General features: G+C 40.4%; 1 protein-coding gene across 1 annotated transcript in view; it reads right to left on the bottom strand.

The window, feature by feature from the left end:
• LOC136866675 (C2 domain-containing protein 5) overlaps nucleotides 1-27,648 on the bottom strand; it is a 559,159-nt gene that overhangs the window by 91,906 nt on the left and 439,605 nt on the right. The window lies entirely within an intron of this gene.

Here is a 27,648-nt window from a genome sequence, read left to right on the forward strand (position 1 = left end):
CTTATTATGGGTCGGAGAATGTTGTATTCGTACAATGCGACCATTATGTGTCCTTGAATTTGAGTCAGGAGTGTCAGATGACCAAACATAATACCTGCCCAGAATAGTACTAAACCATCAGGCTGTTGGTGACTGTCTACTGAGGATGATTCATTGTAACGTTCCACTCTTTCCCTCCATATGTGCAGAGAGTTGTGATCCAGGCGTAAATCAATTCGTACTTCAGCAATGAACAACGCTGTGGAGCACGGATCTCATGTCCAAGTTTGATGCGAATGTTGAGAGCAAAGTTTGACAGTCTGGGAAAAAAGAGTTTCTTAGACATAAACCTAAAAAGATAGGCCTTAAAACTTGTAGGTTTCCCGCCCATGTTCCCTTAACACAGAAATCATAGTAATCCAAAATATCACAATCAAAATTAATAGCTTTTGCTTCAAGCAAGGAGAATGAGGTATCATGAGCCCTATGCACCTAATACATGTTAAGCTTATAATTATGTGGTTGTAATGTTTGAAATGATGTGTACATGAACGCGAGCCACCCAGTGATGTCGAAGTGGAGGAGTCCTGAGGGGTCTTCTTGAATACAGTCCCCATCATGAAGTCTACTGCGCAAAGTTTGCGTACTTGCAATACCTTCTGTGGCGTCTCGAAGCTCCTGGCGCAGAATAGTAGCTGATGTACAGGGTGTCTACGTGAAGATATGGCGGTTTTGAGCTGCTGCTGCTTAGCGTGAACGGCCCGTGCGATGTCTCCCTGCTATTGAATGAATGTCTTGGAACGGGGACACCACTCTAATTCATGTGAACAATGTTGGCAGTCTCAACTTGTCTCATGTTCTATTACATCAAAGTGATGATTTTGATGCGATGTGCCTTGACGAGGCATTTCAGTGCACAGAGCACAGGAACGAGGCACACTGACGAGGTTGATAGGCCTTAGCTCTAGTGCTTTGGATTCGTTAACCAGTCGTGAAGGGGGCAGGGTTGCCATGATTTAAACAACGTACTTAATATCTAACCACAAATGAAACATAAATATTACTAACTGCAAATATGCTTCACTTTCTTGATGAGTGCATTATTAGGCCTTCGATTCAAAAGGCAGCGTTCGTGACCCCACATGTTACGTATCACCCTGGAACTTATCGAAAAAGTATACCCAGAAGTAGACTCCGTCCATGTATCTACGAAATCGTTAAAAAGTCAGGATAAGTGAGAAACCAAGAATAACGTAAATTAACAGAAAAAGGATTCGTCCAACTACCAGACAGTCAGCTAACAACTGTGACACATACTTTATAGACAGTTTTATTAATGGACTCGGACTGAAACAGTTTAATATATACCCAGCCCGTGGACTCAACACCCTGGACTTCATACTCTCCTCATTAGAACTTAAAACAATAAGCCCAGGCAGAAACCTTTTCCTGTGCGACCACCAGTCTCTCGATGCTACATTCCTCCTTCCCCACCCCTCCTCAAAGCCTTATAGCAGGACATCCTACCGCCCTACTTACATCTGGCGCCGTGCCGACTGGCCTGCAAAGTGTCGTGGCCTGGAATGTCTTCCCTGGAGTCTGCTCGAAATAGCTGATATCGAATCGGCTCTTGACCTGCTGTACGACTAGCTGCAAGCTGCAATTAAAGACTTCGTACCTGCACAACGGGCTACTACCAGCAAATATCAACACTAGGTATCACAAGAGACCAGACTGATACTATTTAATAAATAGAGAGCTTGGCGCCTGTGGAAAGACTTCCCTAACCCACACACTCACAATACCTTCGTTAAAGTCTGCCGCCACGCGAGGTTTACCTCGTATGGTCAGAAGAGACTACAAAACAAACTTAGACACTGTCACTGAAGTCCGCAGCAATCCCAAGCGCTACTGGAGTCTCGTCAACACACGGAGAAGAATGGAGCGGATTCCTGTCAGCGTGAACCACAACGATGCAACAGCAGACGGCGCCGACCGCAATGAGTTCCACAGCTATTTCTTCTCCAACTTCTCCCCACCCTTACAAAATCCACCGCGCCCTCCCGTTGGTACAGCTTCAAACAGAACCATATCAAGCATAACTACCACACCAAGTGACGTTCATAACCTTCTTCAAACTCTTCGTACCAACAAAGCTACCGGTGCCGACACTATAGGTCCTCTTTTCCTAAAAAGTACTGCCAGCACTCTTTGCGCTCCTCTCTCTAAATTGTTTAACAGATGTTTTGCCGCGGACTATTTTCCTATTACCTGGAAACAGGCAAATATTGTTCCACTTCTCAAATCAGGCAACAAATTTAATGTTTCATCTTACCTACCAATTTCTATTCTCCCCACACTATCCTTTATCTTTGAAAAAATTATACACCAGCGTCTCCTCGCATTCACTTTGCTGTATATCTCAACCAAGCAGCATGGTTTTCTACCAGGTGGCTCTTGTCTAACAAACCTGGCCACTCTGCATAGCTTTGCATCACACGCCATTGCAGCTAAATCACAGCTGGATATCTGCTATGTAGAAATTTCGAAAGCTTTCGAATCTGTAGACCGTACTCTGTTGCTCCACAAATTCTCCGAACGATTTAATATGCATGGCAGTCTTCTGACCCTTCTTGCTGGCTTCCTACATAACCGTTGGCAGAGAGTGGTAATATCAGGCACTTCATCCTCATGGTTACCAGTCACCTCCGGTATCCCACAAGGCAGTACTCTTGGCCCCTTGCTGTTTTCTTTGTTTATGGACGATCTGCCGTCCGAACTCAACGAAACAGCGAATACCCTACTCTTTGCTGACGACTGGAAGATATTTAGGGAGATCAGGAATCCAGCAGATGCAGCTCTGCTACAGTCCTCACTTAATGCCCTCTCGAACTGGTGCCGTACTTGGAAACTTATCCCAATCCACAAAAATGCAGCCACATGACCATAACACTACGTAAATCTCCTCTACCGACATCATATTACCTACTCGACAAGCCCATCACCGTGGTTACGCAACAGCGTAACCTAGGTGTAATATTCGATACAAAATTCCAATTTACGACCCACATAGAAACATATACAACCAAGGCTATGACATTGCTAGGCATTCTCTATCGCTTCACAGAAATTTCTGATCCATTGCTCTTCGTCACTTCTTCCTCATCATTCAACCTCTCTTAAACTACTGCTTTCCTATTTGAACAACAGCCTCCCCCTCCAATACTAAACAGTTAGACAGAGCAGTGTCCTTCTTTGCTGCAATTGTAAGGAACAGAAACCCCAAGCTCAGAAATCTGTCTACGCAGCAGGTATTAATGGCAATTAATATGTCACCGCTGCACATCAGGCGACAGGTAGCTGACCTGAGTTTCCTTCACGGGATCTTAAATGGGCATTAGCGCTCGGAACATCTTGTCTCACTCTTCTCTCTGTGTGTTCCTTCCCGCTCCACCAGAACCAAAGACGTTCTCCACATTCCCAACACTCAGCACTCAATACTTCAACGATCTTTCCTAATCCGCCTCCCAACACTCGTTAACAATATTAACAGGAGACAAGAGCTTGATATAGCATCAAATAAAAGTGTATTCGAGAGGTGTGTAAATAGTCTCTTAAATATAACTTGATGTGAAGGGATTATACCGCCGTCTTGACCCACGACAACTTGGCTATGAACATGGACATTCTCATGGTTTCCGATTTGGACAGTTGTTATTAGTAGGCTGTGTACATGATCTTGTTATATTTTGTTATGTTTGTTGTATTTTATTATGAAAGTTTACGTTTGTTCAATAGTCTGTTCACAGTGCAAGTGAAATTTGCTCAGTGTAGCTGTATCTTGTGCTTCGTGAATAAATAAATAAATGCTCGTATGACAACTTAATTACTTTAAACTGATACATGAATAAACACAAAACAAACGCACACGAAATTTGTATTATTATTATACACAAATAAATAATTTACTATGATTAAGGTAATCGTCACAAAATATAACAACCAGCTGAGGGACGTCGGTATAAAAGTATGCAATACAGTATACTCTCAGTAATAAGAAGTGACACAAAGAAATTTTAGTTCAGCATTTGCACCATTTTAGACTTCTCTGAATGTTTTATGGGAAGTTTCTGTGATGTATAAACTTGCATAACACAGTTTCCTTTGCACAGATGTGGAATGAAAGTATTATTCATTGGAGTATCTGAAGTGAAAGGAATCTGGTTCGTTCTCATAACGACCTTCATGCTACTGTTTCACAATCGTTATTGTTAATTCAGTGGAAACTGTTCCTTCACAAGACATGTTTTGGCAGCATAGCCTGTGATAAGTCCGAATACAAATCTACAGTGACTCACATAATTATTCGGACACGTTAATAAAATTATAGCCTTTGCTACACACTCTGGCCCTATATTTCAGAAAAAAATATTGTACACGCAAACTAGTTTCTGGCAGAACCCAGTTTGACAGATTCAACACGGCGCTGGAATGTGTACTTTTAGAAAACAGGAGAGAACCGGTGACGCTGGAACCTCAGAACGCAGTTAACGTGCTTCAACAAAATTATTCGGACACAAGTCAGTTGCCATGCAGAGGTCGTGTGTAGAAGAGACACGGACAGTATGAACGTAAACATTCAGTGAGTTACGAGTACCGTGCACAACCTGAGAGAAAATGGTCCACAGAGGAAGAGAGAGAACAATCGAACAGCGGCAGCTAGTAATTTTTCACCATGCTAATGTTAAAAGTTATCGTCAAATTGCTGAAATGTTACAAGTGAAGAAAAGTACAGTTTCTGATATTATCACAAGTTTCCGGGAAGAAGATAGGATTGAACATCTACCGTATACGGGACTTTTTCTGTACGAGAAGAGTGTTATGTCATCGGAAAAATAAAAAAGGAACCCAAGTTTGGTGCTCCAAAACTTGTTACGGAGATTGCCACAGACACCGGAAAGAAAGTGCATCCCGAAACAATACGGAGAGTGCTCAGAAGAGGTAACTTTTACGGGCGTACTGCAAGAAGCAAACCCTTCATAAATCAAATAAATCGAAGAAAGAGAGTGCTGTTTGGCAAAGAGCATGTTAGAGAAGACAACGAATCGTGAATGACGTTATATTTGCTCATCAGAGTAAATTTAACATGTTTCAGTCTGATGAGAGGATAACAGTTTGGCGGTGTCCTAATACTGAGCTTCAAGAGAAAAATATGAGAGCTACTGTGAAGGATGGCGGTGGACATGTAATAGTTTGTTTTTTTTTTGCTAGGGGCTTTACGTCGCACCGACACAGATAGGTCTTATGGCGACGATGGGATGGGAAAGGCCTAGGAGTTGGAAGGAAGCGGCCGTGGCCTTAATTAAGGTACAGCCCCAGCATTTGCCTGGTGTGAAAATGGGAAACCACGGAAAACCATCTTCAGGGCTGCCGATAGTGGGATTCGAACCTACTATCTCCCGGATGCAAGCTCACAGCCGCGCGCCTCTACGCGCACGGCTAACTCGCCCGGTACATGTAATAGTGTGGGGGTGGATGTCGACGAATGGAGTTGGTGAATTGGTTTTTATTGAGGGTAAAATTGACCACTTTCATTACCTTAGAATACTGAGGGACAACATGAGAGTGCCTAAGATAAAGGTATTGGTAAAATTTTAAGTTTTATCAAGATAACGACCCAAAGCATACGGCCTGGAATGTAAGGATGTGGTTATTGTTTAATTGCCCAAAGGTTCTTTATCCTCCCCCTTAATCACTAGACTTGAATGTGATTGAGAATCTCTGGCACAAACTTGATAAAGAAAAAAGAAAAACAACAATGACATCTAGAGAACAGCTCGAAAACCGACTTCAAGAAGAGTGGCAGAATATATCTCCCGACTACACCTGGAAATTAGTGGAGAGTATGCCAATTCGATTCGAGGAAATAATTAAAATGAAAGGAAAGCCCACCAGATGTTGAACCTTTAGGACCATGTGTAAAACACGAAAGTGTCCGAATAATTTTGTGCAATGTTGGTTTTGGTTTTGATTTTGTTTTTAATTATTATATTTCCATTGACAGTGTTCATTAGAAGAATGATGGACGTTTAGTTTTTATATTCCTTACAGAAACCTGTATTTAATTTATATCAGTGCTTTATTATTACTGAAATCACTAGCACAAAGGAAAATGCAATAAATCATGTCTGTCCGAATAATTATGCGAGTCACTGTACTTCCCGATGCTGACAACCTGTGGAACGTGTCTGTTACTAATGTTATACAAAGTGTACGAAAAATGCCGTGCAGTAATCGTAGACCGTGGTAAAGGGATCAGGCTAATTAAATTGAGGATAGGAACCAAACCTTTAACTTGCAAATTTCGAGGGATGATGAGCTGGTCCCACGGTCTGTGATGTCCATAAAAAGGACGGATGAATTGGGCTCATGGTCAGTTCGAAGTGAGGGTCGAATTGCCCCCATAAAACTGTCCTCAGTAGTTACAACTTTTGGAAATCAGTTTAAAAAAGTTTTAAATGCGATGTACTGTCCGTACTCAAAACTATGTAATGTTAGATTAGGTTAGGTTACGCTGGGTAAGGTTTAGTCATCAAGTAGTAATTTAATCATAAATGAATGCTTTAAACCTTATTTCATGTTTGTTAAAAATACGTTTTGATGATGATGACGATGATGATTGTTGTTTTAAGGGGCCTAACATCGAGGTCATCGGCCCCTAATGGTACGAAATGAGACGAAATGGAATGACAAATTAGAAGTCTAAAATTCTCCACTGACCAGAATTCAACGCGTGAGAACGAAGAATGAATGGATGGACATGAATTTAAAACAATCAGTGGATGCGACCCGCAATACTTTACATTCACACAAACTGACGTAAAAGAATAGGATTACTGACCAAGGGACTGCTGCTATAGCATAACACTGAAACGATGATGCTTGCAGTCTAAAAGGGGTCCAAAATCCAAGTTATCGGCCCCTCATAACGGTACTGATCGCTAGGAAAGTAGAACCATGATATTTGTCCTGTTGCGGTACTAATCAAAAGTAGCAGAGACTTGCGGTATTCCACACATTATTGTACTACTCAGAGGTTATGAAATTCGACATATAATACAGACCTATGTTTTTCTCGCTTTGCGGCGCCATTTACAGGCAACGCAAACCTATGGTGTTCATCACATAAGAGTACTAACCACAGGGACCTTCCACTATCCCGTGGTGTTCCTCATATAGTGGGTACTAATCACAGGCAAGGCAGAACCATGGTAGCTATCATCCCATGGTCCTGCTCATATGGTGGTACTAATCACAGGTACTGCAAAAGCCGACCGCACGGTGCTTCTGTGTGCTACTAATCACAAACCTATTGCGTACCTAATATAGTGGTACTACGCGAAGTAAAAGCGACCCATGATGTTCTCCGCGTGGTGGTACTAACCACAAGTAGTTTCATGGTTCCAAGACAATCATCCCTTGGTCGCCTCTTTTAGTCGCCTCTTACGACAGGCAGGGGATACCGTGGGCGTATTCTTCGTCGGCGTCCCTCACCCACAGGGAGTTGTGTGTTTGGTCCTCGAGAGGTATTTTATTTCCCTCAAGTCCGCCGGCAAGCCGGTTAGGACCCCCCCCCCCTATTCGCCACCTGGGACGCGCCACGTGGGAGTATCACCTCTCCCCCTGCTACGCCAGCGTAGCAGGTTCGTGGAAAAATACGTTTCAATTAAGACGTTTTTATGATAATCATTAAATGGGGTTGTAATAATTTCAATAACTAATTGATATTAAAATATAATTCTGAAACTTATTAATATTAAGAAGGACATTCAAGTAGAAACGAGCGGCCGAAATTAAGAAATTGAGAAACATACCCCACTGAACAGGGGCGAAACTCGACATCGCCGACCTCAAACGTGCCCCAAATTCCAATCAAAGTCAACTGGGAAAGAAGGTTGTTCCTATCCTCACTGTAAGTGTCCTAATCCCCTTGTCGCGGTCTAAGGTATAGTACATCTGACATTATTCGTACACTCTGTATGTAGGCCCTACCAAGTGTAATGTGATCAACAAGAATCCTATCGAAGAGTACTAGTATCACATGATGATGATGATGATGATGATGATGATGATGATGATGATGATGATATCGTGTGGCCTCCAGAGAGGCCCGGTGCAGATCACTGATGAAGTATTAAGCAATGTTAGTGCCAACATTTCATCAATTCACTTTCCCTCCAATAATGAACAATAATGATCTATTGCATTGACACACTTAATGGTCTACCACTTCAACTCCTCAAATACTGTATGTACAGGCCTTCAAACCGTAGAAGGCAGAGGAAAAAAGAAAAAGGAAAAAAGAAAAATGTTTCCAACGTTAAGGTCGTATCGAGTGATAAGGTACGTATTGCATGCCAAAGAGATTTAAGTACATATCAAAAATGGCCAATCCGACACTCGGGGAACCTAAACCCGCAACCTCGGCTCTCGCGCTGAAAACGAAATATTTAACAGCAAGACATGAGCGACCAGCAAGTTAGTCCCGATCAGGATACTGATTTAAATTATTGGCTCATTTTGACATACTGACGTCAAGAACGATACATGAAAGACACGCGACATGGGAAATTTATCCCATGAATTTTAAAATGTAACTGAAAAAAAAAGTCTTGCTAATTCCATAACTTACTCGGGATGGAGAAATGATTTCCCTCGTAACATTGCAAGAGAACAAACTGCACCATAGGAAGCTGGAAGAAAAGACGAAAGAGAAATAGATACACAAGAATGTAGTCAGCTATGTCTTAAGTTATCAGTCCTTAAGACACGGCCAATAGAATTTACTAACCCAACGGTCTGAGGAAACAAACGTTAGTGTACATTATGTCACTTGCGATAATTACTTACTTCAGTATAACATAGAGATATTATTATTCAACTATTTAATGATGAAGGGAAACCTTTCTGGAGAGTAATACCGAATCTTAGGAAGGGAGAGAAAAAGGAAATGAACAGTGTTCTGGGAAATTCAGGGGAACTCATAGCAGATTCCAGGGAATTAATGGACAGGTGGATGGAATATTTTGAAAATCTTCTCAACGTAAAAGGAAGTACTCCTGGTGGTGTCGGGAACAACCGATCTAATAAGGAGGAGTAAAATGATGTTCGTGAAATTACGCTTGAGGAAGTGGAAAGGATGGTAAAATAAACTCCACTGTCATAAAGCAGCAGGAATAAATGAAATTAGACCTGAACTGATGAAGTATAGTGGGAAGACAAGGATGAAATGGCTTCATAAAGATTAGCATGGAGTGTTGGTAAGGTACCTTCAGATTGGACAAAAACAGTAGTTGCACCATCTATAAGCAAGGGAACAGGAAGGATTGCAAAAACTATGGAAGTATCTCAGTGATTAGTGTACCAGTCAAAGTATTCACTGGCATCTTGGAAGGGAGGGTGAGATCAGTAGTTGAGAGGAAGTTGGATGAAAACCAGTGTGGATGATAATGATGCTTGTTGTTTAAAGGGGCCTAACATCTAGGTCATCGGCCCCTAAAACGATTGTTAGTGATCAATTTCGCAATCAGTATCTCCCAGTCTTTGATGAGATGATACCATGAATTTAATGACCGATCAAGTTTCACATTGTGTGTTTGATGTTCATCTATCAAATCAGGATGAGCAGGCACCAAAGGTAAGATGTATTGCCATCTCCGCACTACATCACTGATCTAAGGAGAGAGCAAAATATATTACAAAGTATAAAATGCAGCATCAGTAACATATTTAATATATTTAGACAACATCGAGACCCTACTGGAAGACAAAAGCCCCTGTAACATCTGTTCTTTCAGGGGAGACGGACAATAAAGAGATCCTAATTTACGGCCGCTCGTAAAGTTAATCTATCGTTCCCACTATTAATGGCCCGGCTAAAGATATAATAATACCTCAGCAGAAAATCACTTGTTTCCAATATTATTAACCGAGGGGTGTACATTATAAAAACACAACAACCTGTCCGCGTCATCTGAAGGCAATACTGAATTTCTCTGAGTTGTGCATGCATCAATTCTTTTTCTACAAATTTCTTCGTGATATTCCTTCACCATGCACGACAATGCTTGTCGCCATCAACAATCCCTTCGAAGAACTTTACTGAGTGAATTTGTTGGTAGATTATTATTACTGTTCTATTTCAGAGGCTTGAAGTATCGTAGTTACTAGTTCCATGTCCTTATTTTTAATGTAAAATCGGATTGTATGCGTCATTCTAATATATTTGTTTTTATTATTAATGCAAACTATAATGGGAAAGAGTTAATTGGTCTAAAGGTACTATTCAAGCATTTTCCTGGCGCAAAAGTTCAAAAATGACATCTTTAGGGTATCTTCTAGCTAGCGAATGTAGCATTCGAGCATGCTTCTGGCGTAAAAGGTTAGAAATACCTTCTTTGGGGTGTCTTCTAGCTAGCAGATGTAGCTCAGGACCAACACGAGAGGCTGTGGAACCGTGTTTTGGGTCTTGCCATTTTGGGTCCGACTATAGGCGAGAGTGTGTATCATGCCGTCAGTTATGAGTTCATTACAACATGTTTTGTACGAACAACGTCAAGAATTTTCGAACAAGACTAAAAGCAATTTTCTTTGTTAGAATTTTCAACCATTCTGTCTCCTGAGTTCACGATGCAGTATCCTGGTGGGTACAATGAGCTGACTTTCCAGACAATACACCTCTTATAGTACAGCAGATTAACAGAATAACAATTACTTTTAGAGGACCTAAATGTCCTCCATTCACCGCAGAAGAGGTATAAGAGTGTCTCTCACAGAATGCAGAGGAAGAAAGGACGAATGGTCATAAAACATGCATGCATACATACATACATACATACATACATACATAGACACATTATCATTATAGAGTGTTATGCCTTTCAGCGTTCAGTCTGCAAGCCTCTGTAGATTTACTAAACGTCGCCACAATTCTCGATCTGCAACTAGTGTTGTGGCCTCATTTAGTTCTATACCTCTTATCTTTAAATCGTTAGAAACCGAGTCTAACCATCGTCGTCTTGGTCTCCCTCTACTCCTCTTACCCTCCATAGCAGAGTCCATTATTCTCCTAGGTAACCTATCCTGCTCCATTCGCCTCACATTACCCCACCACCGAGGCCGGTTTATGCGTACAGCTTCACCCATCGAGTTCATATCTAAATTAGCCTTTATCGCCACGCCTCATTCCGAGTACCCTCCTGCAACTGTTCCCACCTGTTTGTACCAGCAATCATTCTTGCTACTTTCATGTCTGTTACTTCTAACTTATGAATAAGATATCCTGAGTCCACCCAGCTTTCGCTCCCATAAAGCAAAGTTGGTCTGAAAACAGACCGATGTAAAGATAGTTCCGTCTGGGAGCTGACTTCCTTCTTACAGAATACTGCTGATCGCAACTTCGAGCTCACTGCGTTAGCTTTACTACACCTTGATTCAATCTCACTTACTATATTACCATCCTGGGAGAACATACAACCTAAATACTTGAAATTATCAACCTGTTCTAGCTTTGTATCACTAACCTGACATTCAATTCTGTTGACATCAATTTAGTCTTCGAGAGGCTAATTTACATACCATACTCACTGCACCCATTTTCAAGTTCCAAGATATTAGACTGCAGGCTTTCGGCACAGTCTGCCATTAAGACCAAGTCGTCAGCATAGGCCAAACTGCTTACTACATTTCCACCTAACTGAATCCCTCCCTGCCATTTTATACCTTTCAGCAGATGATCCATGTAAACTACGAACAGCAAAGGTGAACGATTACAGCCTTGTCTAACCCCTGTAAGTACCCTGAACCAGGAACTCATTCTACCATCAATTCTCACTGAAGCCCAATTGTCAACATACGTGCCTTTGATTGATTTTAATAATCTACCTTTAATTCCATAGTCCCCCAGTATAGTGAACATCTTTTTCCTCGGTACCCTGTCATATGCTTTCTCTAGATCTACGAAACATAAACACAACTGCCTATTCTTCTCGTAGCATTTTTCAATTACCTGGCGCATACTGAAAATCTGATCCTGACAGCCTCTCTGTGGTCTGAAACCACACTGGTTTTCATCCAACTTCCTCTCAACGACTGATCGCACCCTCCCTTTCAAGATGCTAGTGAATAGTTTGCCTGGTATACTAATCAATGACTACCTGCTGTCATTTCTTGATGGATACAGTACTTTTGCATCCATCTCTTGGCACAGGCCAGAGTAAAGTGTAGCTTCCAACGAAGTCCCAGTCAACATCCATGGCTGTGACAATATGGAAGTTGCTGGGGTATAGGTAGTGCTGAGTAATTACATTCAGAGTACGACTAGTGCATCTGAGTGTTATGAAAGGTGCTGCTCATAGGGTCAGCCGTGCTGCAATAGTACTTTCTGACCCAGTGAGGAAAGCAATGGCAAACTACCTCACTCCTCATCTTGCCTAGTACACCTCATTTTGGTGCTGCCATTGGTTTTTAGGGTTTCCTTATAACCGCATAACCATTGGTGCTGCTATTTGAGGATCCAACCAGCCTCTGGGCTGATGACCTAACAGACAGACAGACTAATCAATGAGATACCTCGATATTTGTTGCAATCCTTCCTGTTCCCTTGCTTATAGATAGGTGCAATTACTGCTTTTGTCCAATCTGAAGGTACCTTACCAACACTCCACGCTAATTTTACTACTCCATGAAGCCATTTCATCCCTGCCTTCCCACTATACTTCACCATTTCAGGTCTAATTTCATCTATTCCTCCTGCCTTATGACAATGGAGTTTTTTTTACCATCCTTTCCACTTCCTCAAGCATAATTTCACCAACATTTTCCTCCTCCCCATGAGCTTGGCTGTTTGCAACACCACCAGGATGATTTCCTTTTACATTGAGAAGATGTTCAAAATATTCCCTCCACCTCTCCAGTGATTCCCTGGGATCAATTATTATGAGTTCACCTGAATTACTCAAAACACTGTTCAGTTCCTTTTTCCCTCCCTTTCTAAGATTCTTTATTACTGTCCAGAAAGGTTTCCCTGCTGCTTGAACTAGCCTTTCCAGGTTATTACCAAAATCTCCCCATGACTCCTTTTTGGATTCAACAACTATTTGTTTCGCTCTGTTTCTTTCATCTACGTACCAATCCCTGTCTGCCTCGGCCCTTGTTTGGAGCCATTTCTGATACGCCTTCTTTTTACGTTTACAGGCTGCTCTCACTTCATCATTTTACCAAGATGTTCGCCTTTTCCCATCTTTACACACAGTTGTTCCTAGGCATTCCCTTGCTGTTTCTACTACAGCATCCCTGTATTCCACCCATTCACTTTCTATATCCTGAACCTGCTTATTGTCTACCGTTCGAAACTTTTAACTAATCATGTCCATGTACTTCTGTCTAATTTCCTCGTCCTGGAGATTTTCTACCCTTATTCGTTTGCAGACAGATTTCACTTACTCTAACCTAGGCCCAGAGATACTTAGTTCACTACAGATCAGATAGTGGTCTGTATCATCGAAAAATCCGCGAAAAACTCGTACATTCCTAACAGATTTCCTGAATTCAAAGTCTGTTAAGATATAGTCTATTATGGATCTGGTACCCCTAGCCTCCCATGTGTAGCGGTGAAGAGCCTTATGCTTGAAGAATGTATTCGTAACTGCTAAACCCATACTAGCACAGAAGTCCAGCAAACGCTTCCCATTCCCATTAGCTTCCATATCTTCCCCACATTTACCAATCACCCTTTCGTATCCTTCAGTTCTATTCCCAACTCTCGCATTGAGAACACCCATTAACACTATTCTATCCTTGCTCTTGACCCTGACCACGATGTCACTCAATGTTTCATAAAACTTGTCAACTTCATCCTCATCTGCACCTTCACATGGTGAATACACGGACACAATTCTTGTCCTAATTCCTCCAACTGACGAATCTACCCACCTCATTCGCTCATTTACGTGCCTAACCTAAACTATGTTGCGTGCAATGGTATTCCTGATAAAGAGCCCTACCTCAGACTCTGCCCTTCCCTTTCTAACACCCGTTAAGTACACTTTATAATTTCCTATGTCTTCCTCATTATCTCCCCTTACCCGAATATCACTTACTCCTAGCACAGCCAGATGCATCCTCTTTGCTGACTCAGCCAGTTCTACCTTCTTTCTTCCATAAACACCATTAATATTGATAGCTCCCCATCGAATTCCACTCCATTTCGTTCGCCAAGTTGTTTCCAAGGAGTCCCTCGCCTGTCAAATGGGAGTGGGACTCCATTACTCCCATTGCTTAAAATGTTCTGAGCTCGGTAAATTCATGAAGCAGGATGCTACCCTACCTGCACATAATCCAAGTGAGGATCTCTCCACTAACGGGTTATGGGCCACCGGTGAATTGTATAGTCCTAGCCACCTGAGCACAAGGAGGGCCACGACTCAGAATATGTCCGAGATGCCCACTCCCATTCCACAGCAGTTGGTATCCCGACTCTCAGGACCACTTACTAGGCCACTCAGCCGTTGCCCATGGTTCACGAACTAGGACGTGACTACAGTAACCCCTAAACACGAACCATTCATAAAACATATCCGGTGAAAATATCTTCAAGCAAAAGAGGCACTTGGCAACCCTGGAATCGATGTTGCTGGACTTCATGTATTTAATACACAAGTTCGGAGACTCTAGAGAGAGGTACATATATTGATATATGAAGTACACTAGCACCTACTTGATGGGTCCTTCGACAAGTTGATCAAAAACACCATCCTCATTCCTGCTGGATACACGATCGACTCCGCGGTTCTTTAGGTAAGCGAGCGACCTTTCAATTAATGTTAAATCATTAAAATGGATGTTGATTACCGATAACCTGAAGGGAAGGCTACATAGAACTAATAATAATAATAATAATAATAATAATAATAATAATAAACTATAGTTAACCGGGCGAGTTGGCCGTGCGCGTAGAGGCGCGCGGCTGTGAGCTTGCATCCGGGAGATAGTAGGTTCGAATCCCACTATCGGCAGCCCTGAAAATGGTTTTCCGTGGTTTCCCATTTTCACACTAGGTAAATGCTGGGGCTGTACCTTAATTAAGGCCACGGCCGCTTCCTTCCAACTCCTAGGCCTTTCCTATCCCATCGTCGCCATAAGACCTATCTGTGTCGGCGCGACGTAAAGCCCCTAGCAAAAAAAAAAAAAAAAAAAAAAAAACCTATAGTTACTTACGCAACCACCACCGAAAGTGATGTTTTACGTTACGAGTGAGATGCTTACGTCCGGACGGCATTTCGAAACGAGTAACGTAAACTTACCACTTTAGTGGCTGTTGCGTACAATATTTTATTTCATAATGTGGTGAACATACTTATTTTAAATCAAATTAATTTAATTATAAAAAAATTGAATCGTCGCAACGCAAATCCTCCCTGTTTGATCCATGCATTGACGTTTCCTTGTTTTGTTGTTCGTATCTTGCTATGAAAAATAAAGTATAAGAGGTGTGTACAATGGAGTTATGTTGTAATAGAACATACAAAATAATGTTATACAGCGAAAACGAGGGCATATACTGTAAGTCTCTGGTGAGACCTCAACTAGAGTATTATTCCAGTGCATGGGGCCTCACCAGAATTACTTGATTCAAAACCTGGAAAAAATCCAAAGAAAAGCAGCTTGATTTGTTCTGGGTGATTTACGACAAACAGAGTAGCGTTACAAAAATGTTGCAAAGTTTGGGTTCGGAGGAATTGGAAGATAAGAGACGAGCTGCTCGACTAAGTGGTATGTTCCGAGCTGTCAGTGGAGAGAATGCGTAGAATGACATTAGTAGACCAATACGTTTGAGTGGTGTTTTTAAAAGTAGGAAAAATCACAATATGAAGATAAAGTTGGAATTCTTGATGACAAATTGGGGCAAATATTCGTTTATAGGAATTCGTTTATATATATATTTGCAACCATTTAAGAAAAGGCTAGAAAAACAACATATAGGGGATCTGCCACCTGGGCGACAGCATTAACAAAGATCAGTAGTGATCGACTGATTGATTGATTGATTGATTGATTGATTGATTGATTGATTGACAGTCCACTAAGTAACCACAGTTATAAATATGGTCCTCCGGTCCTGGATTAATGAAGGTAATACGAGCTTTACGATATACTGTGACACGTGCGATATTTATCTTTTGGAAATGGATCAACTTATACATTAGTGAGTATTGTAATGGTAGCAGATTACATCAGTTGTGAATGCAGAGGCGCAATTTTTTGTGTAGATGGGTACGAAATCACAGTACTACAATGAGGCGGAGAAACAATTCAAGAAGGTTGTATGGTGTTCTTCATTCACGATCTCTTTCACTATCCTTTGAGTACGGGAAGAAGGCAATTACGTTATAGCGTGAAAAAAATAATATGATGCTATCTCCAGCTCTTTACTTGGTGTAATTAGTGCACAAGGCAAAAATATATGAACTACGATGGGTCTTTCTCAAGAAAGCAATTAAGATAGTTTATAAAACACCACTAAAGATAGCATATAGGCTAGTGCTCGCGATTACTGGCAAACGCCGATTGCCTGGTAACCTCCAGACTCAAAAACGCAGTGAACATCGTGCGGAGGGCACAATACTCCGGGCCACACTGGGCGGTGGTCGCTGCGTGGAGGGTCTACTTTACTTTTTTTTTTTTGCTAGGGGCTTTACGTCGCACCGACACAGATAGGTCTTATGGCGACGATGGGATAGGAAAGGCCTAGGAGTTAGAAGGAAGCGGCCGTGGCCTTAATTAAGGTACAGCCCCAGCATTTGCCTGGTGTGAAAATGGGAAACCACGGAAAACCATCTTCAGGGCTGCCGATAGTGGGATTCGAACCTACTATCTCCCGGATGCAAGCTCACAGCCGCGCGCCTCTACGCGCACGGCCAACTCGCCCGGTCTCTACTTTACTTACCACAGCATGTTTGTGTATTTTAACTGCATATTTGTTTGATTCATTACTAACAACACAGGGTCCAAGTTGGAGGCAACCTCTGTATAGACCCATTGTAAATAAATAAATAAATAAAATAAATAAATAAAAATTAATAAATAAAAATATAGGATAGTGCTCTCTATTAATTAAAATCCTGCGGGACTAAATTCCGGAACATTGGCGTCTCCGAAAACCGTAAAAGTAGTTAGTGGGACATAAAGCCAATAACATTATTATCTCTAGTAATTCAACGAAGTCAAGAAACAATTATAACTTAACTGCCAGTAAACAATATAGGCTACTGCTAAATCGAATGATACAAGCCTGTCAGCCTTTATGTGGTTCATAAACTGTTACATAGGATCCTGTGCTCCGTCGTAAAATAGTTCGAACGGAAGAACCACACAACGCTATGACCGGACTCCAAGAGCGGTCATTATATTCAAGCAAACTTGTAACCAGGTAATTCCACCTCCGAACAAGTATCGGTACGTTAAGTTTCATTTCAAAAAATCCACATGTATTGGCCTAGATCTGAAACGCGAGGGCGTTGGTGAGAAGCCAGTGAATATATTTCATTCAGCCGTCACACCTTCCGTCATATTCCTCCACAAAAATCACACTTTTCTAGGCGCAATATTAAGAACATCAGATGCAGCGAAATTCATTGTCTTCTTCATTGCTTAATGCCCTATTTATTGGGGTCATCACTTGATATTATATCGCCTAATTTTACAGCCGGATGCCCTTCCTGGCTCCAACCTTATGTGGAGGGAAGTATAACTATCGAGGGTTTCTCTAGTGCTTCGTAGTGTTGTATGCAGATGAAGAGAAATGCATTAAAACGAACATAAACACTCAGTCTCCGATCCAGAAGAATTAATCATACGCAGTTAAAATCCCCGGTTCGGCTGAAAATCGAGCTTCGGGTCCTCTGAATCACTGACCAGTCAGCCAATGAGGCAGGCTGAAATTCATCCTTTCTAAAGTATACAAATAAAAATGTAGAGGTCCACTGTCTGTACATTACTTTCTTTTGCAACTCGTAGGGATATTTATCCTTTTGAAGTCAACTCATGACCATGTCAGATGTGTATAGCTCTCGTGTCTGTGTGCGTCTTTCTGTCTGTCTATCTGTCTGTCTGTCTGTCTGTCTGTGTCTATTCCACCAACACGGAGCAACGGCTGATACTTCAACTAAATTTCATATGCAGAATTTACCTATCTAGGGGCAGGTTTCCAGATACCTAGATACATACGCAATGGATTTGGAGGTCTACAGGAAAACCAAAACGTTACTTAATGTTTTCTCATGCACTACTGATTTTCAGTAAAATTATAGATTCTCTGTGAAACGCCTGTTTATTTTAAACTATTTTTGTTTAGTAATTTGTTTACTCTTGAAATAACGGAGCAAATCACTAGTAATGTTTTCTGACTGGAGGAGAATAGCTTAGCCGGTAGAACGATGATGACCTCCTGAGTTCAAGAAGGCGGGTTCTATACCGGCTGAGTCAGATGGTATTTGAGGGTGATCAGTTACATCAGCCTCGTGTCGGTAGATATCGTGGCATATAAAAGAAATCCTGTGAGACAAACTTCTGGCACCTCCGAAAACCGCAAAATTAGTTAATGCGATGTAGAAAGCAATAACATTGTTACTGTTTTCTGCGGGCTTATGTTCTGATGGTTGCTCAGTTGTACTTCCTCTTCAAAAATAATCACCACGACCACTCCCCTCGACGCTTAGTCTACTGGCTGGTATTACATGGCCTGCAAGTGTTCATATACATCTAAGGGCACGTGACGCATGTTTATCGTCATTCGTGTAGTTGCTAGTTGAGTAGTGAGCGAGAAAGGCATGAGCCCACCATTCTAAGGAATATCCTGTTTATTTTTTGCGTTAGAAAACAGAACACTAAATACGTTGTTTATCAAAGAGCGCACTGTCTCCCCCGGTTTCGACACCTACACGGAATGCTCAAAATGTCTATCCCTTTTCATCTGTTTTTTATGGAAATCCGTCCCACCTCGTCGATGAGTCACACAATTAGTACAAATTATAATCCACAATTTCAACTTTTCATTCTACTAATTCATGTTTCAAACTTCATTCATGTAGAGGAGGCTCGGATAAATCCGCAATACGGCTAACTCCGCAGTCACTGAAATATAACTTTACCATAGCTTTAAACCAGCGTGAGGAGAAGGGCTGATCGGCTTATTACGTCCTCTAAACATGTTGTACTCTGATGGTAAAGGTTGTAAAATGTGCAGTGGTGGTAGCATCAAGAAACTTCAATAATTATCCTGTTTACTGTGTTTGGAAAACAGGCTTCTTTCGGGCGAATACTTCTACAATATTTAATACCACTTTCAAGTAGTAGTAGTAGTAGTAGTAGTAGTAGTAGTAGTAGTAGTAGTAGTAGTAGCATTGCAGAGAATTCATGGACTACTGTGGTATAAGCCATACCATGCTTCTGAATTTCCTGGACTGCTGCGGACTTAGCCAAAGTATTACAATTACAATGAAGTAAACTCGTTGAAAAAGTAACCAAAAATATTGTTTTGAAGCACTACATGAATAAGCGTAAGTAACAGTTGCTCCAGTGCATATTATTTTGACTATTTACCTCGTCGGCCACGCATTGAGTACTGACTAATCCATTTTAAAATTCGTATCATTTTCAACCAATCACTGTCGACTATCACTGAAATATTACCGAAATGAGGTTATCGCATCTGATAAGCAACTGTATGGAAATTATCGAAAGTATTTTGCAATTCTTTCCAATTTGTAAAGTGGTAGTGAATTTTGTTTTACGATTACATACAACCTGGTAATCATCCTCTCTGAACAAATTAAGCGAAGACAAAACCTAACGCGTAGAATTTACAAAATTACAAAATTCAATTAAATAGTGCTATATCAAATACCTATATGCATTTCATTTTATTTATATTCCTTATTAAACATTTAATTCGGTAAATAGTCTTACCACATACAACTCGTGGTTTCATCTTGTTCAGATATTAAATTATCGACAAGACGAACACATTCGTTACATTACACTTGATAATAATTTTCTAACTGCGTCATACTTTCAATTTTGCCTTAATACTGCAGATTCAGCCGATAATCTTCTATACTCCGCAATAAGAGTTTATAGCTCTGTTCAAACATAGACACAATTTTGTGTAATCTTTCTTAATAAAGTAATGAATTTCGGTGTTATTAGTAAATAACCACAGATCACATCGAAATACTCTTGACATAGCCTATCAATCACAATAATACGAAAATCCATATAATTAATATTGATTACTTGAATGTTTTAAACATGCAATCAACATCGCCTCAGATGTCTAATTAACTTTAGCCGCGTTCAAGGATTTTGTTGATCCAGTCACGTTCTTCATTCAGTGTAGTTTGCTGAAACTACTTTAATACACTTAGCATGCATTCAGTATTTATTTTTCTGGTATTTGCTTTACGTCGCACCGACACAGATAGGTCTTATGCGACGATGGGTCAGGAAAGGCCTAGGAATGGGAAGGAAGCGACCGTGGCCTTAATTAAGGTACAGCCCCAGCATTTGCCTGGTGTGAAAATGGGAAACCACGGAAAACCATCTTCAGGGCTGCCGACAGTGGGGTTCGAACCCACTATCTCCCGGATGCGAGCTCACAGCTGCTCGCTCCTAACCGCACGGTCAACTCGCCCGGTACATTCAGTATTTAAGTTCACTTCCATTCTTATTAGAAACGTAAATGGTTCACGACTGAAATAATTTAGGCTACTGGATTGTTCATTCATTCATCCATCCATCCGCGCAACGCCATGCTGTACAATAGCCAAACGAGGTTGTTATTGTTGGCAACAGTGTAAAAAGCGCTTCGTGAACTTACTGAGAACATGTCTGTCAGACAACTCGTCTGATTGTGGTGTCTGGACTTGTATTTGTAATTAATTCTAGAGAAAAGGAAGACTGCAATTTTACGAGGATTTTCAAATCGAAACCATAACCGGAAGACCTTCATTTTCAAGTGGAATACGAACCACAGAGACGTGACTAGTTATTTTTAAAATACCATATGAACTGGCCGAGATTCGAACAGCAGCCACCAATTAATTAGAAATGGATAGAGAGTAAAGTGATCGAGGCTTTTGAAGTGCCATCTCGGCGTTCTCCAGGAGTAGAAGTGAAAAATCTCGGGAGTCAATCACCGCTATCACTACTACATCATAATGGTTACCGCTACCTCCCATAACTGCTGACAGTTTGAAGGTAAAGGAACAATCTTCTCTTATTCAGCTCCTCTTTATAAACCCTGTTTCAACTTTTGTAGCTCAACAGTACACTGTAAACTATTTCAGCAAACAAGCTAGAGCCAGGCAACGATGTTGCTATGCCTTAAACCACCCACACTATAAAGGATATCTTTTCTTGGACGTTAACTGGCTTGAATGTCCACAATAGATGATTTTAATACAAAAAGAGTACCGAATTAAACTTTTATTTGAAATTAGACTATATCGTTGGTTTAAAGGTAAAACTCGCTAAGTAACATTTTCATGGTCCTATGATAACTGACTTTTTCCTGGCCATAAATGAACCAGAAATGCAGTTGATGATTTCTTCTAAAATAAAAGAAAGTGGAATAGAGCTTTCCTATGCAATTGATGACCTCTGCATGAGACAGAAAAAAATATTTTGATCTGAAACCACATAGACGTATAACTAAACACAGTATACACAATGCAGGACACTTCGGGATTTAACCGTGTTAAAATGGGACACAATTCGCAAGTGGCGCTTTTAGTGGCGTGACCTGGAAACTCGCGCCGAATTCAAATATCAGTGGAAATTCATATACGAAAATGGATAAATAAATTACGTCTAGAAAGAAATTGCTACTAATATATTAACTTGAAACTTGCCGAAGCAATTCTGGATAAATGAAAGAAGAATTACTTAGCAGATAATTATTTTTCTTTTGCCAGTGGCTTTACGTCGCACCGACACACATAGGTCTTATGGCAACGATGGGATAGGAAAGGCTAGGAATTGGAAGGAAGCGACCGTGGCCTTAAGTAAGGTACAGCCCCAGCATTTGCCTGGTGTGAAAATGGGAAACCGCGGAAAACCATCTCCAGGGCTGCCGACAGTGGGATTCGAACCCACTATCTCCCGGATGCACGCTCATAGCTGCGCGCGCCTAAGCGCACGGCCAACTCGCCCGGTGATTACTATTTAAAGACTGAAATTAGACATATATTCAAGATACGAAATGCACTGCTGTGAAAGGACATGATCTTTCATTCATGCATTACTTTTTTTCTTTAGCATTCCTGCCTGAACGTTTACGGTTAGATTTGTTTAATCCCTCATTTATAAAACAATGCATCATCACATTAAGGCACTTGTCAACAGACAGATCGGCACATACCTGTCTTTTTCTCTTGGAAGAACTAACCCTTTCGGAAGGGGCTATAGCACTTTATGTTTAATTTTTTGGGAGATTCTGTGTTGGTACAGGTCACAGCCTTAATCTGAGGAGAGGGATAAAAGACAAGCATGAAAAATCAGAGTAAGAACATAACATAAACTTCGCTGTATAGTCGGGGATTTGCAAAGTCGCTGATCTGGAAATGATCTGAACAGATCTTACAATTCTTACTCAAGCGTAACGTCCATTTTATATTCAAGTCGCTTCTCTGACATTTCAAAACCCACAATACAACACATCTGTACTGAAGGTTAACTGCTGCACTATACAATAAAATAAGCTTATTATATTTTAAGTCATTTATAACATGGGTCGCGCACTTCAGTTCAGAAAGTAGTATGAAATATCTTTGTCACTGGAAGAATATATATGTAAACACAATATCTACTTACATTCCCATGTCACGACGGAAACGGAAGAAAGACCGCGAATTCTTCTGCACTTCGTAATTATTACAGCCACGCACTGCACATATCTTTCAACACAACTCATGATGACAGGAGATATAAATGAATGGCTCACGCTATTATTTACTGCTTTTAACTTACTCCAAACGTATAAATAACACCAAAAACTTTACAAACTAATGCACGCGCTTTTATGACAAGGAGAGTTTAAGTAAATCCAGGTCACGCCGCTAGACAGAGCTCTAATCGCTGTCCCTCGATATTTCGCAGACTGTCCTGTATTATCTCTACTGTATTTATTATAACTCATCTTGGTCACTTTTACCTCTAAATCAGTGGAATTAAACAACAAGCCTTCCATGTCATATAATATATCAAACTTTCGTTTGCTGAGTGTTTTAAAACATGAGAAAATCGAAGGAATCAAATTATGTGCACCAAAATATAATTTCTGCAAACATGTATTTTTTCCTTTGTTACAACGAGTAACGCAATAGGAAGGACATTTCGTCTGTACCTCCTTACATAATAGTGACAGGTTTAACAAGTTGCCATGTTCCCGAGGGCACTATTATTAATACTCTGCGGTCATTTCAGTTATTAACATCGTACCATCACATTAAATGGTCGTAATGCTTGAGTAACAGGAATTCCTAGAAAGAAAAGGGTAAAATTATTCGGATCTCAACGATATGATCGTTGACAAATCGAACCTTTTCCATTAAATGGTCGTAATGCTTGAATAACAGGAATTCCTAGAAAGAAAAAAGTAAAAATATTCGGATTTCAGCGATATGATCGTTGACAAATCGAACTTTTTCGGATTTGCTGTATAGTGACAGCGACTGAGCGGCAGCATGACAGCATAATCGTAATGATTTACTGGAAACGGAATTCCGATAACTTATAGATAAATGAGCCATTTTTCTTAGAAAAGTGCGTGACACTCCATGAAGGTATAAGTGAATTTGGCAATCTAAAGAATCGGAAATATTTACTCCCATCGATCTGTTATAGCGGAACAAAAACTCTTACGCTTTGGGAACGACTTTTATTTCCTTATATCTGTGATAGGATAGGGGAATGTTGCAGGCCTTTCATAAAGGGACTGTCTTCTTCAAAGGACGAGTGAGCAGGCCCGCCAGGGAATGAAAGGTGACCCAGGCCACACTTCCTGTACAGGGCTCAGGTGACCACGGAGATGATGAGAGAGGCTTAATGACCCATGCATTTCTAAACACGCATTCACAGTAAGAACATCGCACTTGTATTGTGAGTGATAAATACTAGAAATACAGTACGATAGAATGTGAGGATACAAAAGATTCGTCGCGGTCTATAACATTCTTGAGCTTAGAGTTTGAACGAAGCGTTTGACCACTTTAAAATCAATTTATTCTTCGTAATCGAAAAGACAAATTTCATGCCAATTCATGCCAATCTCATGTTCATCTATTACAGTTACAGAGATGTGAATAACATTAGACTCAACACCAAATGACGACTGAATCGGCTATGTATTGCGGGTCGGTAAGTTGTAAGTCTACATTTCGGAGATGGTAGGTTCGAATTCCAGTGTAGGCAGCTGTAAACATTTTCGATGGTTTCTCCTTTTTTTTTTTTTTAACTAGGCAAATGTTGAGACCATATTTTAAACAAGACCACGTCCATTATCTTCAATGTGGTCTTTCCTCTATGAGCGTCGTCGAAAAACCTATCTGTATTAATGCAATATTAAACAGGTAGCAAATAAAATCACCGCCATTTTGATTAATTCCATAATTAAATAACTTATTACTTACTACGCGTGAAAATGACTGCGAATCCGTTTTGTACTGGCATGCGGTTCTTTCATGTAGTATTATCGTTTCAGATCTTCGGCTAAGTATTGGTTTCTAGTGATGGCAGCCTAGCTAATTTCAGACAACATTATTACGTACGTCTTTTCTGTATATTCTGATCAGTGCCGGAGTTATAACATCTGGGCACGGGTTCAAGGCACCAAATTTGAGGCGCCAATATATATTGTTGTTATTATTATCATCATCATCAACGTCATCGGAAGAATGGAGAGGAGTAGCGGGCGGGACGGGTGCCGCTAGGTCTGAACACCACCTTGGCAGGGAAATTTTCTTCTCCTGAGAGGGAATTTTCTTCCCGTCAGCGAGAGAATTTTTGCCGTCACGTTCGTAGCACTGTTCCGCCTTCTTGTGCATTAGAACCCGCGCAATCAGACTACTACTGTGGTCTGTTGGTAGCGCCACCCGACTGGAGTTAGGAATAGTAATGGTGTTCGCTCAAGCAAAGTACGACTCAGACTGTGACGCACAAAACACAGCAACAGAACGGCGCCACTCAGCAAAACCTGCCATTGTTGTTGGCTGTACGCTGTGAGCATGATTATATGGCGTTGCGAGATGACCGCAGGAGATCACGTTTATAAATGAATCCGGAAATCCTATTTAAAGTAACTCATCCTAACAATGTAACGTGTACATTAAAAATATAATACCAGATTCTAAAGAAATGTGATGTGGGAAAATTCGTGCCGGGGCTAATTTTTGGAGGGAATTTGTAGGGGCTCTAATCAAACGCGAATTTCAATCTCCAGCTGTTCCAAAATCCAGTCTATTAAAATCTTGATCCAAAAATGTCCATTTTTTATTATTGAAATTTAACAATTATTATAAGCATGACTTTTCGAGAATTATAACGTTCAAAATTATTCACATAAACGTTAAATAGACATTTTTAAAAAACCTGCAGCATATTAAAAGCCCGAATATATGCGTTGCTGTTTACATGTAAATTCCATGAAATGCTATCAACATAGAATATTTTGTGAACAATTATCATTTAAAAAGTTAAGTGACTGTGCTAAAAGTAATTATAATGGGTCAATTAAAGCAAGGTATAATTCAACGAATAATTTAAAAAAAAGATTTATTACAAGGGAATATCAACGGAAACCAGGACAAATCTTCTGTCAAAAATCTGCATAAATAACTTCCAAATGTTTGCTGCCGTATGATGTGTATTGAAGCAAGGAAAACTACACAGAGATATGTCACAGTCGTCATACTCAATACTATCCCATTTTTATTCCCTTTGAACTGTGAAGAGAATCTCAGATTTCAAAAAGTAAAAGAGAAATTATGCACCATCTTAAAGCTACTTATGTAACCAGTGCACAAATATTAACCCATATTCGGATTTTAAACGTATTTACTGCAAATTGTCCGAATATTCTCGGGGGTTTAATTTTGCAAAATTTAAATACCAGAGATATCTCGGTTTTTAAGTAAAGAGGTTAAATATACAGCAATACGCTAAGTAAAATGAATCTTATCATGTAACCGGTTAAATTATAAAAACACTCCTTGAACAAGTAGTCACAGAAGCATCGCTCTATCTTCGAAAAGACGCCACCATAAATTACGCTCAATTAATTTACGACATTGAGAAATGCGTCCACGTCCCGAACTAAACTTGATATCAACTTCAGATGTTTCAGAGAATATTGCACAGACTTGATGAAAATGAAACCCATCTGTACTAGGAAAAAGCAACTATCCTTAAGGTTTATCATAATGCCATCATCATCACTTGCGACTTTTCCTTGGGATCTTTTTGCAACTATAAGTTTTAAAAGTGGGTGATAATCCTGTCGTTTGCCTTAAAATAAAAATCACTACCAACCTTACCCTCCTCATTCCAATCGAACGCTCTACAAGAAATATCTTCCTTTGAGGACCACGGACAATTTCCTTTAGAAATTAAGAACGCTATTTATTTAATTTTACGCATTACCTACGTCCTATACATTTGATGATGTAAAAAATGAAGACTCCTAGGATGGAAACAAACATTTACAAGGCGGTCGGTTTTTGTGCACAGTTCGCGATATCCTTTAAAACCCGAACAGATAAACCAAACAAACATGATGATACTGTGAGAAGCAGTTCTCATGTCCCCTTTCACCGCCACACTACGAGATGGCCGAGGTCACCAACACACCTCTTGTCTTCTACTTCGTCCACCCATATTGCCAAAACTTATAGGAAATTTCCCACCTCTCTCACCACAGGCAGTACTTCTTCGCTTCTTCCACTAAGACTCTGAGAAAGGATGGTAAAACATCTCGTTGTACCCAAGATACGGGCTTGATGGCATTACTTAAATTTAGTATAAACCAGTACGTCACAGTACACTCCAAATAATCGCCCCGGAGTCAGGTAACAGGTGCAAGAAGTGCTAATTCTAATACGATGTAAGAAGAGTACAAACCTTGCTTTCTAGACTTTCTCCAGATAGCGAATTTTCTTACCCTTTCTATATCCTGCCCACCTTTCAATATTATTTTTCCAGTTAGTAAATATAAAATAACGATACAATAGAGATATGATACAGATGAGTCAAATGGAACGTTTACTCTGTTAGAGAAAATCATTTTGACCTGAAAATTTACGCATTAATTAATCATTACATTTGTTCCTAGGTTTCTGAACCTCTTTTAAAAACCTCAGTTGACGGAAGCCTCCAGAAACTCTTTCAAGTACCGAATGATACTGTAGTAATACTGCTTAATATCTTAATTAAAGCCGTTCATCGACGCGCGGATATGATGAGCTGTTATCTTTATGCTGATAATATCATCCGTGCGCTTCATGGCGCGTAGCAACTTCAGCTCAAGTGCCAGCTTAAAACCTGACAATAGAGAGATCG

The sequence above is a fragment of the Anabrus simplex genome, chromosome 3 (assembly GCF_040414725.1).
Source record: "Anabrus simplex isolate iqAnaSimp1 chromosome 3, ASM4041472v1, whole genome shotgun sequence".
Taxonomy (NCBI): Eukaryota; Metazoa; Arthropoda; class Insecta; order Orthoptera; family Tettigoniidae; genus Anabrus; species Anabrus simplex.